Below are 7,500 nucleotides of genomic sequence, written 5' to 3' on the forward strand. Positions count from 1 at the left end.
ATCCCACACTGATGTAAAGAGATGCAAAATTAAGTAAGTAGGTAGCATATTATGTGAAGAAGTATTCTCCATGCTACAACCGCACTCATTCTTTCTATTCATAATTTTCTTGCAAGGCTTGTTTTGAAATGAACTGACACAACATGATATGACAGCTGAGAAAATGTGAGCTTATATTAACTAATACAGTAAATTTGCTCCCTAAAGTTACATTATGTTAATTTTTCAGTCAAATATCCGCTAGACATATTTTGTCACCGGCAATCTAGTGTCTTCTCTTGTGTAATTCAGACATTGAATGATCAATATTGCCAGCAATTATATTATGAATGTAATCCATAAATAAATGAAGACACACTACCACATTCTTATTATACTAAATGTTCTATCTGACTTGTTAAAAATGTTTTCTATTCCCATACTATTTAATGTCCCCATTTTGTTCCCATTTCTGCAGTTTTCTGACTTTATTCTGCCTTTCACTTACAGGACCTATGCAGATGTGACACTGGGTGTTAAACAGGTGAAATGTGACATCCCAAAAATGTTTACAATGTTTGGGGCCACCCAATGATTTGAGGACATGAAGATGAATGCAACATTCAGAGTAAATTCAACTTATTTAATTTGATTAACTCTTTATCCTTGTTTCCTTTAAGAATTTCTTTCATCACTTTACCTGCTGCTGTCATGTCCTACCTGCCTTGTTTCATCTCAACACCTGATCACCTGATTCCTATATAGTTTCGTTCATGCCTGATTTTATCACCAATCTACCCACCAATCTCAGTTTTTCAAACATGGAAGAATATGGAGACATTATCCTGAATTTGAAAATATGGTAGATGTGCCTGTGAAATATATGTTGTGCAAACATACCAATTAAGATTAATCTGGTTTCGAAGTTGACACTCATAAAGATTAACCCCAAGTATTTCTTAGGATTATATAAATTTGGTTTCTAGGGCATAATTCTCTGCCAGTTCTAATATGATTTTTTTACATCTAAACAAGCATGAAATCCATATTATTATTTTTATCTATATTCCACCTTTATTTTTTATAATTAACTCAAGGTGGTGAACATATTTAATACTTCTTCCTCCTGTTATATTTTATATTAGAGGTCCTGTTGACTTTTAGCAGGATGGTGGTAAGTTTTATGTTTGAAATAATATTATAAGGAAACTCTTTAAAAAATCATATAGATTTATTTCCAAACAATGATGGATCTTGTGAACTGAGGCAAAGATACAATAATTAGATCCAGTCTTTATAAACTATGGTTCGATTAACTACAAAGTACAATAGGCTGAATTGGCATATACTTGTAGGCTATTAAACTACTGTGCAAAAGCAAATGATACCCAGAATGGAGATGTCTATAAAAACCTTATAAAGGAGATAAAAGGACACCACAATTGGCAAGAGAGATAAGACTGTTCGTTACTGGAAAGATACAGGTTGACAATGAAAGTTGATAATAAAAAATTAGTTGATTTTGGTGATTAATAAGTAGGAATTTAGTAACTCTTAGATTGTTTTAGATTGTTATTAAATGTTTATTTGTTAACAAATAATTAACTATAATAACAATAATGAAATGATAATGGATACAGCTTAATGATATATACATGTACTGGCAAACTAGTAAAAGAAATTTGGATATAAATTGCAAATTGTGACTTGGGAAAAAGACCTATAAATTTTATTAACAATTTTTTTATTTAGATCTTGTTATAAAGGTGTAAGCTTTTTTTTTTGGGGGGGGGGTGTCGAGAGAAGATGGGACATAAATAGTAAATGATTTTTAGCCAATTATAATAACAACAAGGAAATGTCAATGGACATTGTTTAACTATATATATATATATATATATATATATATATATATATATATATATATATATGTGTGTGTGTGTGTGTGTGTGTGTGTGTGTGTGTGTGTGTGTGTGTGTGTGTGTGTGTGTGTGTGTGTGTGTGTGTGTGTGTGTGTATTGGTAAAAGTAACTTGGATATAAATTCTAGACAGTGAGTTGGGGGGAAAATGGGGGGAAGGTTTAGAAACTTTATTAATTGACTTTTACTTAAAAGATGTCATAAAGGTATAATGTTATCGGAGGATTTTTTGAAATAACTAATGAATGCCATTATGTGGTTGTGTCTTTAAGTATGAATGATTTGAGGTAAAACATGTTCAAATAATTGTAGTCAAATGAGAATTGTGATACATTGATAGTAAGATATACAAAGATTTTGGATTTAAAGTGTATAATCTAATATGAACTATAAGTAATGAGTGTGAAAGAAATGCACAAAAGTTATCTGTAACCAATCGACACGATTTCTACAAGATGTAATGAAGAATGATTATTTTTTCTGTGTTTTTGTTCAATTCAAATTAAAAAAAAAACTTTTCAAAAAAAGTATGCTCTATATGAAATGCAGAACATTTTGCGCCACATATTTATTAACATAAGGCTAACTAGCAAAAGCCTTTAAGAGGATAGTCAGAAGAGGATCAAAATATAAATTATAGGTAATATGAATTAGAGGGTTTCACTGCCATATTGATGTAATAAACACAGAACATTGATATACAGCAATATAACTGAAGGCCAAACTCTGTTAAAACAAACAGTGATAGCAAAATCCACAAGCTACCTTCAGATATGACATTCCATTAGTATAAAATCTTCTACTGCTTATATAAAATCCCTTTTCATCTTTAGAAAAATTATTAAATCTTAATACAATAATTTACACTTGAATAAGCAAAGGCAAATGTTGAACATTCCATTGTACTAATTTGTTACTTGAAGCATTTATATTTGGTTGCACAACTCATCACAATTTCACTGTTTTAAGCACTGTTTGTGCTAGAAATATTATAATATTATTTGCTCTTCTTGTACTTCCACAAATGCTAGTAAAACACTATAGACTCACATTTTATGCTACAATAATGTTATACATAATACGAGAAATATGTTTATGTAATATAATCATTTTCATGGAGATTATACAGTTTTTGTTATATTTGGGATATGCATTTATCCATGTTTTGAAAGTAGTATTTGTTCCCTGAATTTGTGGTCCACATATGGAGAGAGAGAGAGAGAGGGAGGGAGGGAGGGAGGGAGAGAGAGAGAGAGAGAGAGGGAGAGAGAGAGAGAGAAGCAGGAGGAAGATAAAAACATCAACAAAAGCAAGGAACCAAAGATTTTCAATGTTAATGAAAATGAGATGAATGAAGTTAAAAATGGTTCTTAACTCATAAACCTAATAGCGTGTATAGATGTAACTCATGGGATGGATCAGTGTTTCTCAACCTCAGTCAATGAGGAAGGGACATGTGATACTCTGAAGCAGTGTTTCTCAGCCTCAGACATTTTAAGATGTGTAAACTTTTCCAACTCAGAATTTCCTAGCCAGCACATTAAGATGAGGTTGAGAAACAGTTGCTACCCTCTGTATGACCTCTGAATCTCCAGGTAATCTAACTCATGTTTCCCTGTTACACTAGGTGATCAGCCTTCCCTGTTATTCTGTCTAGATCAGTGCTACTCTCTGGTGTAATAATGGATTTCCCTGAACCAGGACTCCTGGAAGGCAGAGTAAGAAAAGATTTAAAAGGATTTCTTCTCCACAATTCAGAGGAAAATATCTAATTCTCTGCTGTTAACTTCCTTGGACATTCCCCCCCCCCAATTGATATCTCTAATATATATTCAGAAGATCAACAATCATTTAATTATAATTCATTTGTTTAACAAATATTTCTCCAAAGAATGGAAATAATATAGGATTTCTTTCACTCTATAGTATCTAAAAGATGATTGTGTAAATTATGCTAAACTGTGAAATAATGATTAACCCAAACTGACCTATTGAGTTTTAAGACTGAATAAATATTTGACTCCAGTTTTCAATCAGAATTTAGCACTCTTTCCTAAATTATATTTGCTATCATACCTTATTATGATATACTGTTATGAGATATCAAGTAACATATTATTTGATAGAATATAACAGCAGGAACTATTGTGGTGGTGATTTCACTGGCTTATTTGATAGCTCATTCTCTCTTGGACATACGACACACACAAAATATTATTTGATTTTCATTCATTATAAAAAGGATTGTGGCTGAAATAATTGTAAATGCCAAATAACAACATGAAAATTTTTGGAAGTTTTTGATTAGATTTTGTTGTTGTATTGTGTGAATTGAATGTAGGATGGTGTTCAATAAACCTTTGATCCTTACGTCGATGAAGATTCTTAGTCATCCAGGTAAAGCTGTCTGAAAGTTGAGTCATGGAAATTGGACTTATTATTTTTTTAATTGGTTTCAGATGTAGCTTCATCGATTAAAGCAAGTTAATTAGGTAGAGAGCATTGGAATGTACCAACTCTTCCCACATCAACCTCAAAGGGTTTCCTCTCCAAAGTGAGTAACAATATATCAGTGAGGATTCTCTGTCATCCAGGTAAGGAGTCATAGCAACTGGACATGTATATTTTGTACCTTTTGAGATATTTTGATAGCTTGTAGTGTTTGTTTTTGTTTTTAGTTCAGAAGTCAGTTAGTTATGTAGAGATTTATTGATTGAATTTTAGTGGTTTTATGCATGTTGAAGCATCTTGAAGAAGGCAAATTTATTGAAGGAAAAAGTTTAGTGCCTAGGGGTTTGGGGGAACTTGGTGAGTTAATATAAATAGAATGCCTGTTGTTAATAGAAGACTTGCTATGGTAATGATTAGTGTGCTGACTTTAATGGTTTGTGGTATAATACCATTTGTATGTTATTGTTTGTAGGGTTTGGTCATTATACTTACAAAAATTGATCCAAGATTACGCTGAAATGGGTTTGGAGGAGGTTTTTTTTTTGTTTCTTGGTGAATATTTTATTTTATGAGTGGGAAGATAGTCTTTGGGAAGTCAGTAATTTGTAGGCTGTATATAGTGGAAAGCATTGTTGTGATTAGTATTATTATTAAGGGCTATAAATTGATATGATTTTGATTGGTGGCATTGTAATTCCTAGCTAAATAAATAAAAATTAATTTAATTAAAATTAAAACTAGCATTTTATATAAACTTTAATCAAAATTTATATTATTTAACAAACTGATTAAGGTAACTAAGCCCAACCATGCAATAGGCTTAAAACTCACAAAGATGTTCAAATCTTCTTAAGACTGGAAGGCCAAGACTTGAACATGCATTTGAAATTCCAAAACTTTCAGTATTTCCATATATGCTACCTTCTACCTTGTATAAAGTCAGATAAATAAGCTATGGGCACATACACTGAAAATAACGTGTGCCCTTTACTAATAGATCTAACATCCTAATATCTTCAGAACAATTCTAGTAACATATCAACACAGTGAAGCCTGCCTAAAGGTCAATAACCTATCTATAATTTCAATTTTGTCCAAATCTCATCATCCATGAAGCACTGAAACAGCAACAATCAAAAATTTCAGCAGCCACATTCCACTTCTGACTCCCAGAAATTCCCAAGGAATTACAACCATAACAATTCTAGCAAACCTAATTTGACATACAGTATATTAGTACCAACATTTATTTTAATTGAAAATAAATGGTTTGGTTAAGAAAATTATCCAAGCTGTCCTAGCTGTCAAGAGCAATCCTATAAATCACAATGAAAGGCCTAACATTGGTGTTGTCAATAGATATGTTTAATACATATTAAGGAAATTTAGTCCCTTAGTTGGAAGTGCGATGCAAGCACCATATTCCACCTGGATTAGTGGTATGCACTACCTATGTGTGTGCATATATGGTTTTTAGGTGAAAGAAGGAGAGAAGGAAAGACTACCAGTAGTTGTCTAGCATAAATGATTAAATCATAAGAGAAGTACATGATAAGAAAGGGTTCAACCAAAATTCATGGAGAAGGTTAGTAGAAAGTAGGGAATCATAGTTCCAGAACATCAAGATGAACTTAAATGTGTAAACAGCAGCCTTAGAAAGGGCAATAGTATAAGAACAACATTCAATTTTAATTTTTATTATGTTCAAGGATCGGCATAAAATAGAATAGAACAGAAATGAACGGAACAGGTAGAAAGAACAACATAATATGGATGTGAAAAGTTGTATCTGTGAAAGAGTACAATATTTTACAGAGAAGGGTTAGATCAAGGAACACCACTAGAATTAGGATAGTCATGATTTCTAAGAAATACTATAGTCCACATTGCTAATAATATTTTCCATCTTATCCAGCTGCAATTATATATGTAATTAATGTTGAGCAGGTTACAAATTTGTATAACCTTTGCAACTATATTAGTGTTCTCCTAATCAGGAATCTTAATGAAAGTCTACCTCTACTAGTAAATTACAACACTTCACAATTAATTCAAGGGAATGTTGATTATTAACTTAAAACAGAAATTAAATGAGCTTCCAGATAACTTTAGCACTCCTTGAAGTCCACCGTTACAAAATGAAGAGCAAGTGTCTTGAATTCGCAAAGGTTAACATTATTACGATGATGGATATTTAAATCTGGATCCTGAATGAAATGTGACTGCATTTGTAACTGCAGATTGGTAGCAAACCAAAATAAGCAAAAAATAAAAATTAGAAGAGGGGAGGGGGGACATTTACTATTTGGTCTCTAGATGTGCTACTGCCTGTTCAGAATCAATTCAGGATTGATGCAATCCCAAACATCACTGGGGTTTGACATTAGAAGTGATGGGGCCGGATAGGTGGGGGAAACTCTAACATTAAAACCCAGAATATTTGATCATGGAATAAAGTTGTTACTGCTTTGAAAAATTACAATTCTGCAGAATGGAGAGATAGCTCCTTTTCTGTTAGCAAGAATCTTTGATTCACTCCTCCTTCTGCTTCCTGAGCTGTTTCCCCTCATTGCCCGCTTTTTGTGCTATTTAGGTTTATTCCCCCTACTCACAACAAATGATGTCTTTTGTGCTTTCCTGTTCTGACCCCCCCCCTTCTTCCTACACCAAAGCACGCCGAGACAAAGATACTGCAAGGATTTATTAACATACAGACAGGACCTTGGCAGCAAGCCAGCACAGACAAGACGTTGGCAGCAAGCCAGCACAGACTAACCTTGGCTGCCTGCCAAGCTAGCCACGAGAGTTCTCCAATTCTAGTGAATACGTTGACTCCTGCAACAAGTGTGTGCACAATCATTCCTTTTATACTCTTGAGAGGAGCCTAATTACCACCAGCTGAGTGCAATTATCTTTTGTAACTGCGCAACTGTTCCTGACGCCTAGTAGCTCTTCGTTGCCGGGCATCCAGGAACAACTCCCTTGTCTCCTCCCCACTGCTCCAATGCATGACGTCCGGATCATACTCCCTTGTCTCCTCCCCACTGGTCCAAGGCTCAGGTGTCTTCTAGTGGCCAACCAGCCTCTCTGCGCCCTACTCGGAGTCGGAACTCTGTCCAGGGTCCTCCACATCCTCCAAAGCCAACTCAT

Source organism: Thamnophis sirtalis, unplaced genomic scaffold (genome assembly GCF_051295495.1).
Source record: "Thamnophis sirtalis isolate CommonGarterSnake01/CBP01778 unplaced genomic scaffold, rThaSir2_p1.2 scaffold_8, whole genome shotgun sequence".
Lineage (NCBI taxonomy): Eukaryota > Metazoa > Chordata > Lepidosauria > Squamata > Natricidae > Thamnophis > Thamnophis sirtalis.